Source organism: Hypanus sabinus, chromosome X1 (genome assembly GCF_030144855.1).
Source record: "Hypanus sabinus isolate sHypSab1 chromosome X1, sHypSab1.hap1, whole genome shotgun sequence".
Lineage (NCBI taxonomy): Eukaryota > Metazoa > Chordata > Chondrichthyes > Myliobatiformes > Dasyatidae > Hypanus > Hypanus sabinus.
The window spans coordinates 1,764,631-1,778,389 of NC_082738.1; the positions used below are offsets into that span (position 1 = coordinate 1,764,631).

General features: G+C 43.0%; 1 long non-coding RNA gene across 2 annotated transcripts in view; it reads left to right on the forward strand.

Annotated features, from left to right (window-relative positions):
- Positions 1 to 13,759, forward strand: part of LOC132385012 (uncharacterized) — a 125,255-nt gene that overhangs the window by 39,066 nt on the left and 72,430 nt on the right. For both annotated transcript variants that reach the window (XR_009509051.1, XR_009509052.1), the window contains exon 3: positions 1,554 to 1,702. This is a non-coding gene — a long non-coding RNA (uncharacterized LOC132385012). The remainder of the gene's footprint in view (positions 1 to 1,553; positions 1,703 to 13,759) is intronic.

Genomic DNA, 13,759 nt, shown 5'->3' on the forward strand with positions numbered 1-13,759 from the left:
GCCAGTGACTAGTGGTGTTCCACAGGGGTCAGTGTTGGGACTGCTTCTTTTTATGCTATACATAAATGACTTAGATGATGGAATAGATGGCTTTGTTGCCAAGTTTGCAGATGATATGAAGATTGGTAGAGGGGCAGGTAGTGTTGAGGAAACAGGTAGGATGCAGAAGGACTTAGACAGATTAGGAGAATGGGCAAGAAAGTGGTAAATGAAATACAATGTTGGAAAATGCATGGTTATGCACTTTGGTAGCAGAAATATACATGCAAACTATTTCCTAAACAGGGAGAAAATCCAAAAATCTGAAATGCAAAGGGACTTGGGAGTCCTTGTGCAAAACACCTAAAGATTAGCTTGCAGGTTGAGTTGGTGATGAGGAAGGCAAATGTAATGTGACATTTCAAGAGGTCAGGAATATCAGAACAGGGATGTGTTGCTGAGGTTTCATAAGACACTGGTGAGGCCTCACCTTGAGTTTGTGAACAGTTTTGGGCTCCTCATCTAAGAAAAGTTGTGCTGGCATTGGACAGGGTTCAGAGGAGGTTCACAAGGATGATTCCAGGAATTAAAGGGTTAACATGTGAGAAACATTTGTTTGCTCTGGGTCTGTACTCGCTGGAATTCAGAAGGATGAGGGGAGATCTCATTGAAACCTTTCAAATGTTGAAAAGCTTAGACAGAGTAGATGAGAAAAGGATGTGGGGAGTCTATGGTGGGGGAGTCTAGGACAAGAGAGCATAACCTCAGGTTAGAGGGGCGCCCTTTCAAAACAGAGATGCGGATAAATTTCTTTAGCCAGAGGGTGGTGAATTTATGGAATTTGTTATCACAGGCAGCTGTGGAGGCCAGGTTATTGGGTGTATTTAGGACAGAGTTTGATTGGTTCTTGATTGGACTTGTCACCAAAGGTTACGGGGAGAACGTGGGTGAGTAGGGCTGAGGAGCAGAAAAAAGGATCAGCCATGATTCAATGGTGAAGCAGACTTGATGGGCCAAATGGCCTAATTCTGCTCCTATGTCTTATGGTCTTTTGGTCTTGTATTCATTGGGAAAGGATCCTGGTGTTATGTTTATTCAGTGAGTTGTTGAACCTGAGAGAATGAGCTTTCACCTTCTTGTCTTTTCTCACCAGTGTTCTTTCCCTGTGCTGCAGGAAATAAGATGGAATCACTGTTAAATTCTAAATCATTCTCCTCCAATTGGATGGACTACATGTAACTTTTGAAGACACGAGAGTTGGCAGATGCTGGAATCTAGAGCAACAAACAACTTACTGGATGAATTCAGCAGATCGAGCAGCATCTGTGGGAGGAAAGGAATTGTTGACGCTTTGGGTCAAAATCCTTCATCAGGACAGATGCAGGATCTTGACCTGAAACGATAACAATTCCTTTCCTCTTACAGCTGCTGTTTGAACCATTGATTTACTCAAATAGGTTGTTTGCAGTCTCTACTTTATACTATTTCTATTAAACTGGGTGTATGAATTTCAGGCAAGCTGTTTCACTGTGGCAGCTTTATAGGTTAACTACTTCCTCATTTTTGTACTATAGGTATTAAACCTTACTGCTTGAGGTGATTATCAATATAGGGCCATCGTGTATACCATAAATGATACTTGCTGAACACAAGGATGGGGAACTTTCTGTCAATCCAATGGCCAAAAAGAAAGTCAATGGAGAAAGGCAAGATCGTCATCCAGGTAATGAAGTCTTCCTACCAAATAGAACATTGACTGTTGTAAGTTATGTCAAGCCTCACATCATCTAATTTGTTTTGCCCCTATTGAGCATAATAAGTTCCCTAGTTTTACACTTTTCCTTAAACAAAATTCACCTCCCCTCCTTCCTCTATTTTGCTGTTACCCGTCCCACTGTGAAACCCTTCAATTTTCTATCAGTGCTCCTCAGTCTTCTCCATTGGTATCATTAGTCAGTGCCTATTTTGATCTCTGTTAAGGGTTAACTTGCACTTAAACTTCTGAATATATCTGGAGAAGGAGGAAAACACAAAAAAAGATAATTCTATTTGGCATCCTAACTAGTGAGCAGATGGTGTTCCATTGCACAGCTTTTTCGAACAGAGTAGAGATTGCATTTTACAGTGTAAATTTTAGATCATTGAAAGGGTTAAAAGTTTACAGCTGCAGTGAGCTAATGATTTCCTGCTGCTGGCTACAATACTAAATCCGGGAATAATGACTGAAAACGCGGCCACAAGTCCATGGTTCCTGTTGGCTGTGGGCAAAACTCCTTTCATGTTAATGATCTGACAGAAAAGGAAATGGTTCTGTGTTAATAGAAGCACCTAAGGTATTTCTTACAACATGTAAGAGGAATGGGAATGACAGGAACAGCAACCCTGCTTTAAAATGGAGGCCAGTGGCCTCAATTAGCAAATTAAAAACAATTAATGTATTTATGCACGTAAACAATCACTTTCACCGCATTAAAGAAGGAAAGGCCAAAAACTCAACCTGATTACTGGGTGAGCTGAGTAATTAGTAATGTTGGGACCATCGGCAAAATGTATCTTTAAGGCACAGCCCAAAGGAAAGGAAGAACCACTGTTAGTGTTTCATATAATCCAAGGGTGAAATGGAACTCTCTGGTAGAGTAGATCTATCATAACATTGGCTCAATAAACATTGGAACTGCCAATTTGGAGCTCTCTTATCAATATTTGCCACCTCTTAAAAATATGAGGCTGAAAGAGCATTTAGTATACACAATATACTCCAGATTTACTTATTGAATAGGAAGTGGCAATTCAGCCCATTGAGTTTATGTCGGCTCACAGACAAAACAAATTCTACTAATTTCCCTGATACCTACACTCAGTGGCAACTTTATTAGATACCTTCTGTACCTCCTATACCTAATAAAGTGACCATTCAGCGTATGTTTGTGGTTTTCTGCTGCTGTAGCCCATCAACTTCAAGGTTTGTCATGTTGTGCATTCAGAGATGCTCTTCTGCACACCACTGTTGTAATGCCTGGTTATTTGAGTTACTGCCGTCTTCCTGTCAGCTTGAACCAGTCTGGCCATTCTCCTCTGACCTCTCATTAACAAGGTGTTATCACCCACAGAACTGCCACTCACTGGGTGTGTTTTTGTTTTCACACCATTCTCTGTAAACTCTAGAAAATGTTGCGTGTGCAAATCCCAGGATTTTAGCAGTTTCTGAGATACTCAAACCACCCCAGCTGGTACCAACAATCATTCCACGGTCAACATCACTTAGAGCACATTTGATTTTTTTTATTTTAGTTTAGAGATACAGCCCTAACAAGCTGTGCTGCTCAGCAACCCATCAATTTAACACTAGCCTAATCATAGGACAATTTATAATGACCAATTAATGTACTGAGCAGTATGTCTTTACTCTGTGGGTGGAAATCAAAGCATCTGGAGGAAACCATGTGTTCTTGGGGAGGATGTACAAATTCCTTACAGACAACACTAGAGTTGAACTCTGAACTCCAACTAGCTGCTATGTTACTGTGGCACCCTATTCTGAACAACAGACCATGCTTGCATGCATTTATGCACTGTTGCTGCCCCATAATTTTTATTTTATATTTGCATTAAGGCCAGAAGAGAAAGGAGCAGAATTAGGCCATTTGGCCCATCGAGTCTGCTCCACCATTCCCCTCCTCATCCCCAGTCCCGAGCCATCTCCCCATAACCTTTGATGCCATGTCCAATCAAGAACCTATCAATCTCTCCCTTAAATACACCCAACAACCTGGCTTCCACAGCTGCCTGGGGTAATAAATTCCACAAATTCACCCACCTCTGGCTAAATAAATTTCTCTGTATCTCTGTTTTAAATGGATGCCCCTTTATCCTGAGGCTGTGCACACTTGTACTCGACTCCCTCACCATAAGAAACACCCTTTCCACATCTGCTCTGTCTAGGGCTTTCAACATTTGAAAAGTTTCAATGAGATTTCCTCCCTTATCCTTCCAAACTCCAGCGAGTACAGAACCAGAGCCATCAAACGTTCCTCATATGATAACCCTTTCATTCCTAGAATCATCCTTGTGAAACTCCTCTGAACCCTCTCCAATGCCAGCACATCATAAGGGGCCCAAAACTGTTCACAATACTCGAGGTGAGGCCTAACCAGTGCATTATAAAGCCTCAGCATCACATCCTTGCTCTTGTATTCTAGACCTCTTGAAATAAATGCTAATGTTTTATTTGCCTTCCTCACCACCAACTTAACCTGCAAGTTAACCTATAGAGTGTTCTACACAAGGACTCCCAAATCCCTTTGCACCTCAGTTTTTGGATTTTTTCCCCATTTAGAAAATAGTCTGCACAATTATTTTTACTACTGAAGTACATGGCCATGCATTTTCTAACATTGTATTTCATTTGCCACTTTCTTGTCCATTCTCCTAATCTGTCTCAGTAGTTCTACATCCTACCTGTTTCCTCAACACTACCTACCCCTCCACCAATCTTCATATCATCTGCAAACGTGGCAACAAAGCCATCTATTCCATCAACTAAATCACTGATATACAGCAAAACGTCTGTATAAAAAGAAGTGGTCCCAACACTGACCCCTGCGGAACACCACTAGTCACTGGCAGTCAACCAGAAAAGGATCCTTTTATTCCCAATTACTGCCTTCTACCAATCAGCCGATGCTCTAACCATGCTGGTAACTTTCCTGTAATACCTTAGGCTCTTAACGTGGTAAGCAGCCTCATGTGTGGCACCTTGTCCAAGGGCTTCTGAATGTCCAAATATACATCAACTACATTCCCTTTATCTATCCTACTTGTAATCTCCTCAAAGAATTCCAACAGGTTCATCAGGCAAGATTTTCCCTGAGGAAACCATGCTGACTTTGTCCTATCTTGTCCTGTGTCACCAAGTACTCCACCACCTCATACTTAACAATTGACTCCAACATCTTCCCAACCACTGAGGTCAGGCTAACTGGTCTATAATTTCACTTCTGCTGCCTTCCTCTTTTCTTAAAGAGTGGAGTGACATTTGCAATTTTCCTGTCCTCTGACACCATACCAGAGTCCAATGATTTTTGAAAGATCATTACTAGTGCCCCCACAACCTCTACCGATACCTCCTTCAGTACCTTAGGGTGCAGTTCATCTGGCCTGGGTGACTTATGTCTCCCTTATAATAGTAATGGCACTCACTTCTCTGCCCTCACACTCATCAACATCTGGCACACTGCTAGTGTCTTCCACAGTGAAGACTGATGCAAAAAGAGATTTAAATGTAGATATAGGACCAATAGAAAGTGACGCTGGAGATATTGTAATGAGAGACGCAGAGATGGCAGAGGAACTGAATGCATAATTTTGCATCAGCCTTCACAGTGGAAGATGTTTGCAGTATACTGGACATTCAAGAGGGTCAGGGAAGTGAAGTATTGCAGTGAAAATTATGACTGAGAAGGTGCTCAGGAAGCTTAATGGCCTGAGGGTGGATAAATCTCCTGGACCTGATGGAATGCCCCCTCGGGTTCTGAAGGAAGTAGCTGGAGAGATTGATGAGGCATTAACAGTGATCTTTCAAGAATTGATAGATTCTAGCATTATACCAGATGTCTGGAATACTGCAAATGTTACTCCGCTATTTAAGAAGGGTGAGGAAGACAGCAGAAAGAAAACTATAGACCTGTTAGCCTGCTATCAGTGGTTGGGAAGTTGTTGGAATCGATTGTTAGGGATGAGATTACAGAGTACCTGGAGGCACAAGCAAAGTGGCCGAAAGCCAGCATGGTTTCCTGAAAGGAAAATCCTGCCTGACAAACCTACGGCAATTCTTTGAGGAAATTACAAGTAGGGTGGACATGGGAGATACAGTAGATGTGGTGTACTTCGATTTTCAGAAGGCCTTTGATAGGGTGCAGCACATGAGGCTGCTTAGCAAGATAAGAGCCCATGGAATTACAGGGGAGTTAATAGCATGGGTGGAGCATTGGCTGATCGGCAGAAAACAGAGAGTGGGAATAAAGGGATCCTATTCTGGCTGACTGCTGGTTACCAGTGGAATTCCACAGGACTGCTGCTTTTTATGATGTATGTCAATGATTTGGACTATAGGATTAATGGATTTCTAGCTAAATTTGCTAATGATACAAAGATAGGTGGAGAAGAAGGTAGTGTTGAGGAAACAGAGTGCCTGCAAGAGAGACTTAGATAGTTTAGAGGAATGGGCAAAAAAGTGGCAAATGAAATGCAATGTTGGAAAGTGTATGGTCATGCACTTTGGTGGAAGAAATAAATGGGCAGACTAGTATTTAAATAGGGAGAGAATTCAAAATGCAGAGATGCAAAGGGACTTGGGAGTCCTTGTACAGGATACCCTAAAGGTTAACCTCCAGGTTGAGCCGGTTGTGAAGTAGGCGAATGCCATGTTGGCATTCATTCTACCATGACTACCAGAACATAGCTCTTTTGACACATGTTTTTTATTTCCTGTTGTAATCTGTGGTCCATCTCCCAGCCACTGTTATGAAACCTATATATAACTGCCATTAGGGTCCTTTTACCCTTGCAGTTTCTTAACTCAACACACAAGTATTCAACACCTTCTGATCCTATGTCACATCTTTCTATTCATTTGATGCCATTCTTTACCAGTAGAGCCATGCCACCCCCTCTGCCTACCTTCCTATCCCTCTGATATAATGTGTAACCTTGGACATTCAGCTCCCAATTACAACCACCCTTCAGCAATGATTCAGTGATGGCCACAACATCATACCTGGCAATCTGTAATAGTGCAACAAGATCATCCACCTTATTAATAGAAATGGCATCCAAGAATATGAGAGTATTTCATAATTTCACGTGAACTAGTGTCATTGTATGAATCACTTCTGATGATGAAATGCTTTTTATTTTAGTGTCTTTGTATTTCTTATACTCCATACACTGAGTTTTTACACTTTGAGTACTGGGTCAATAGTAACAGGAGCATCGAGGAGCAGATAGGGAGACAGATTCTGGAAAAGAGTAATAATAACAGGGTTGTTGGGGTGGGAGATGTTAATTTCCCAAATATTGATTGGCATCTCCCTAGAGCGAGGGGTTTAGATGGGGTGGAGTTTGTTAGGTGTTTTCAGGAAGGTTTCCTGACACAATATGTAGATAAGCCTGCAAGAGGAGAGGCTGTACTTGATCTGGTATTGGGTAATGAACCTGGTCAGGGGTCAGATCTCTCAGTAGAAGAGCATTTTGGAGATAGTGATCACAATTCTATCTCCTTTACCATAGCATTGGAGAGGGATAGGAACAGACAAGTTATGGAAATGTTTCATTTGAGTAAGGGGAACTATGAGGCTATCAGGCAGGAACTTGGAAGCTTAAATTGGAAACAAATGTTCTCAGGGAAACGTATGGAAGAAATGTGGCAAATATTCAGGGGATATTTGTGTGGCGTTCTGTATAGGAACGTTCCAAGGAGACATGGAAAGAATGGTAGGGTACAAGATCCATGGTGTACCAAGGCTGTTGTAAATCTAGTCAAGAAGAAAAGAAAAGCTTACAAAAGTTTCAAAAAACTAGGTAATGATAGGAATCTAGAAGATTATAAGGCTAGCAGGAAGGAGCTTAAGAATGAAATTAGGAGAGCCAAAGGGGCCATGAGAAGGCCTTGGTGACAAAGATTAAGGAAGACCCCCGAGGCATTCTACAAGTATGTGAAGAGCAAGAGGATAAGACGTGAGAGAACAGGACCAGTCAAGTGTGACAGTGGGAAAGTGTGTATGGAACTGGAGGAGATAGCGGAGATACATAATGAATACTTTGCTTCAGTATTCACTACGGAAAAGGATCTTAGTGATTGTAGTGATGACTTGCAGTGGACTGAAAAGCTTGAGAATGTAGATATTAAGGAAGAGGATGTGCTGGAGCTTTCGGAAAGTATCAAGTTGGATAAGTCACTTGGACCGGACGGGATGTACCCCAGGCTACTGTGGGAAATGAGGGAGGAGATTGCTGAATGTCTGGCAATGATCTTTGCATCATCAACGAGGATGGGAGAGGTTCTGGAGGATTGGAGGGTTGTGGATGTTGTTCCCTTATTCAAGAAAGTAAGTAGGGATAGCTCAGGAAATTATAGGCCAGTGAGTCTTACCTCAGTGGTTGGTAAGTTGATGGAGAAGATCCTGAGAGGCAGGAGTTATGATCAGTTGGAGAGGCATAATATGATTAGGAGCATGGTTTTGTCAAAGACAGGTTGTGCCTTACGAGCCTGACTGAATTTTTTGAGGATGTGACTAAACATATTGATGAAGGTAGAGCCGTAGATGTAGTGTATATGGATTTTAGCAAGGCATTTGATGAGGTACCCCATGCAAGGCTTATTGAGAAAGTAAGGATAGCTTTGTGGATCCAGAACTGGCTTGCCCACAGAAAGCAAAGAGTGGTTGTAGACGGGTCATATTCTGCATGGAGGCTGGTGACCAGTGGTGTGCCTCAGGGATCTGCTCTGGGACCCCTACTCTTTGTGATTTTTATAAATGACCTGAATGAGGAAGTAGGGGGATGGGTTAGTAAATTTGCTGATGATACAAAGGTTGGGGGTGTTGTGGATAGTGTGGAGGGCTGTAAGAGGTTACAGTGGGACATTGATAGGATGCAGAACTGGGCTGAGAAGTGGCAGGTGGAGTTCAACCCAGATAAGTTGACTCTGTGGTCAAGAAGGCATACAGTGCATTGGCCTTCATCAATCGTGGGATTAAGTTTAAGATCCGAGAGGTAATGTTGCAGCTATGTAAGACCCTGGTCAGACCCCACTTGGAGTACTGTGCTTAGTTCTGGTTGCCTCACTACAGGAAGGATGTGGAAGCCATAGAAAGGGTGCAGAGGAGATTTACTAGGATGTTGCCTGGATTGGGGAGCAGGCCTTATGATAATAGGTTGAGTGAACTCGGCCTTTTCTCCTTGAAGCGAAGGAGGATGAGAGGTGACCTGATAGAGGTGTATAAGATAATGAGTGGCATTGATCATGTGGATAGTCAAAGGCTTTTCCCCAGGGCTGAAATGGCTAGCACGAGAGGACATAGTTTTAAGGTGCTTGGAAGTGGGTACAGACGAGACATCAGGGATAAGTTTTTTTATGCAGAGAGTGGTGAGTGTGTGGAATGGGTTGCCGGAGGTGATGGTGGTGGAGGCAGATATGATAAGGTCTTTTAAGAGACTCCTGGATGGATACATGGAGCTTAGAAAAATAGAGAGCTATGGGTAAAGCCCAGGTAGTTTTAAGGTAGGGACATGTTCAGCACAGCTTTGTGGGCCGAATGGCCTGTATTGTGCTGTAAGTTTTCTATGTTTCTATGTTTTACTGTAGTTGCTACCCTTTTTTATTCTGCATCCCTAATTCACTGATACTCACCCTGCTGGCTGCAATTTAGTCCTGTCACCTGCCTGCCCTTCCTGACAGTCTGACTGCACTCTACCTTTGCTGTTTTACCATTCGTTCTATCCTGAGTTCCTTGTCGCTCCCCTGCCAAGTTAGTTAAAACTCTCCTCAACAGCTCTAACAAACCTGCCCTAATGAGAAGGTGTACCCAATAAATTGACAACTGAGTGTACATTCTCTTCAACAGCAGTGAGAAGGATGTCCAAAAGCAGTATAAAAAGATCAGGAATCCTTTACAGATGTGCTGCAGCTTGGTGGCTTCCTGTCGTGACTGCAGTCTACTAGAATTTATTGCACTCTGGAGAAGTGTCGAAGGATCTTTACCAACTTCACGCTTCTCCATAGACCTTTTGTTTCTAGACATAGGGTTACATTGGTGGAATTCAGGATAACTGAGAGAATGATTTGGCTGCACTCTGTTGCTGGGAGATGAAGGGGTATGAGAAGTGTGGTGGGAAAGGTCATTAGTTGGAGATGTTATCCAGCCACAGTATGCAAAGAGTGATTCTGCCTGCACCCCAGTAAGAAAAATATATGAGTTATTTATATTCTTATAAGGGCACTTTATTGTAATCAAACAACTTCAGCCAAAACTGGAATCTCAGAGCTTTGTGCTGCTAAGATGATTGTGATGAAGAAACACTTCTGCATCAGGCTCCATTCCAGCTGGAGACAAAGATATTTGTCCTGCCTCTCAGTTACTGCTGCTCTTTATTCATGACATTAATCTGACCAGCATCAAATAGAGTGTACTCCTGGGCGCAGCAGGTTTGTAAGCTTCCCCAGAGTATCTCCGGAACCTAACAGACAGCAGGTACATTGCTCTGTGGGCAATGCTTCTCAATTCTACACTGTACTGGAAGCAAAAGGGTTTTCACACCTTCAGTACCCAGTGACATGTTATCAACAGGCAGCGAGACATTCATGTCAATGGCTCGTTCCCTGACTACAGCCTCAATGCCTCTATTCTGCAAAGGTAACTAGCGTGACAATCCATAGGGTAGCCACAGAACAACATGGCTCAGGCTCACAACCCTTCTGATCAGCATTCACACAATGAAAGCTGTTACCTGGCAGGCAGGAAGCTGCAAGGTCAGTGAAGTGGCAGGAGTGAGAGGTTGAATCACTTGGTGTGGAGAAAAGAGAGTAGGCCACAAATCTGGGTCAGCACCTCATCAATTTTTGTGACCTGTTTATCGGCCATTTATTGAATGGTGTGACCCTACCAGTCTTCTTTCACAAAATAAACTAAACCCATGGTGGCATTTCAATAAAAGTCTGATAATCTAGCAGGGTCAGGACTTTGGAAGTATGGACTGGCAAATTTTCTGGACCACTGGATATTATATTTATTAATAATTTAACACATGTTAAATGCACTTGTTTCAGATATTAACACAGCAACATAATGCACTTTCCAATGAACCAGGTAAGCTCAGGGGGGGGGGGGGCAAGGGAACTAGGGCACTGGTAAGTTGTAAGTGAGTGCAGAAACTAGGGCCCCTTTGAATGGAAATTGTGCAGAGGAACCAGAACCTCAGTGCTTTGAAACTGTACGTGGGAACCAAGACCCAGGAGAGTTGAAAGGGAGCATGGGAACCAAACCCTGGTGAATGGAGAAGGAACGTGGTAAGCAAGCACAGCAAGTATCTCCCAGTGCATGAGATAATGAACAATTGATATTTCCAAACTGTTGGAGGGCAGATTAACAGTTTCAGAACTCAGAAGCAGGTTATCAGAACTGCAGTCCTCAGCTATTGTGTGGCTATTCTTTGGATTAGAAACTGCTTACTTTACCTACATGTTTATGAATAGAGTTGGGCCAAAACAGCAAAAATAGGTTGTGTCACACAGTGGAGGAAGGTACAAGGTGCATTCTTTACCGTCTGGATTGTGAATCAGCATAGAACATACACCCAGTGGCCACTTTATTGGGCATCATCTGTACTGAATAAAGTGGCCACTGAGTGTATGTGCATGGTCTTCTGCTGTAGCCCATCCACTTCAAGGTTTGATGTGCTGTGCAGTCAGTGATGCTCTTCTGCACACCACTGTTGTAACGTGTGAGTATTTGAGTTGCTGTCACCTTCCTATCAGCGTGAACAAGCCTGGCCATTCTCCTCTGACCGCTCCCATTAACAAGGTGCTTTCACCCTAAGAACTGCTGCTCACCGGATGTTTTTTTTTCATTTTTTGCACCATTCTCCATAAACTCTAGAGATTGTTGTATGTGAAAATTCAAGGAGATCAGCAGTTTCTGGGATACTCAAACTATCCTGTCTGTGGGGTGCAGGGGTGAAGAGAAGGGAAGAAGTGGGCTCCGTTGAAACCCTGCATCAGCCAAGTACCTCCAGCAGATTGTGTGTTGCTCCAGAATGCAGCATTTGTAGTCACTCAAGCCTACATATTAATATTACAGAGATTATGGGCCAAAAGGCATCCTAGTCCAAAAACAACCAATTTACTGCAATTCCACACGTGCACTTTTAAACTCAAACTTTCTCAGTAAAGAAGGTGCTGGACCATAAATACCAAGGGTATCATCTGTCCCACTGAGAGCTAGAAACTGACTAGATAGCTTTCTCTTCAATTAAAATTGTACTCATGGCCAGCTGAGATAACATTTGAATCTTACATGTGAACATTTCTCTCACATTTAAATGTTGTATAAAGTAACAGAGTTTTGACAATAACTTTCCATTCTGTTCAATCATTGATATTATGACAATGCTTGCCATTTGCTCTTGATACTGACTCCACCTCCTCCCTTGGTTTGATAAGTACAATCAACATCTCTCTCTTCTTACTTCCTCTAATCTAGCCTCTACCCCACCTTTCACAACCACTCCAATGTCACCATCCTCCTTTCACCCAGCCCCATTCACGTGTTCAACCTCTTTCCCCTTTCTTGTCCCCTCCTACCCTTCTACACTATACTTTCTGTGAAAGGAGAAGACGTTTGCAAACTATTTGGAAAGCAGAACATTGGGAAAGCTGCAGGCCCTGATGGTGTTTCACCTGGTATTCTGAGGCACTGTGCGGACCAACTAGCACCTGTCTTCACTGAGATATTTAACACCTCTTCAATGATGCACCGGCTAGTGGCATAGAGGCATCTGCGCTGGACTTCGGAGCCCAAATTCAAATCCAGCCGGCTCCCTTGCACGCTCTCCATCTGTGCCTGGGTTGAGCAACTCAACCTCGTTAAAAGAAACCTGGAAAGGGATGGGGTCTGCCAGGTTTCAGTTGCCCAAGACTGAATGAGCAATCACCAAAAAGATCGGTGCAAAAAGCTTGTTGTGATGGCACCCCCCGACGACTCCACCAGGAGTTAAGGGCGCACACACACACAAGGGAGCAATGATGCAGGGCTCCGGACTGCTTTAAAGTTGCTACAAATGTTGCAGTTTCCAAGAAAGATCACTGGCCAATTGCTCTAACTTTGAAAACATTTCAACTTCTGATGCTGGTCTAGTCCATTACTGATCCTCTTCTTCACCCACTGCAGTTTGCTTATAGAGCAAATCACTCAGTTGAGGATGCAGTTAACTTGTCTCTTCATCACATTCTTCAACATTTGGACTCCCCCAACACCTATGTGAGAATCTTGTTTGTGGACTTGCGCTCCACCTTCAACACTATTGTTCTGGAGTTGCTCCACAAGCTCACGGATGACACAACTGTAGTTGGACTCATCTCTAACAACGTTGAGACCTTCTCCCAAAGAGAAGTAGACTGTCTTGCAGCATAATGTGCTCGTAACAACTTGGAGCTGAACGCTATCAAGACAGTGGAAATGAGGATTGACCTCCACTGACAACCCCCTACCTGCCCCCTCCCCCTGGAAATTAATGGTCAGACTGTGTCTGTGGTCGAGTCATTCAAGTTATGGTATTGTCCTTTGTTTTAAGTTTGACACTGAACCACCTACAATCAACTCTGATATGTTTCACTTACTGGCAATAAAGTGATTCTGATTCTGAGAATTCTATCTGGTTTGAGAACCTCAAGCCATACATTGAGAGCACTCAGAGGCCCTGCAAAAGCAAAAGTCACAAGCTCCACACCTGACCATCCAGCCAGCTGCCTCCTGCCCCATCTTGGGAAGAATTTGCAGTTCCATCACCTGAGAACCCACAAGACTAGAGTGGAGGCAAGTCATCCTGACTGCTAAGAAGAGTAAGTTTATTGCAAAAAAGGATCAAAGAGGGTTTCACAGACATTCCAGATAGAAATTAAATTGCCATATAGAGGGAAGAGGAGGGAAGAGGGACTTAATGGGCTGAAATCCTCCTACTTGTAGTTGGTAAATATTTTTTGCTTAACAAGAATGGCATGATTGTG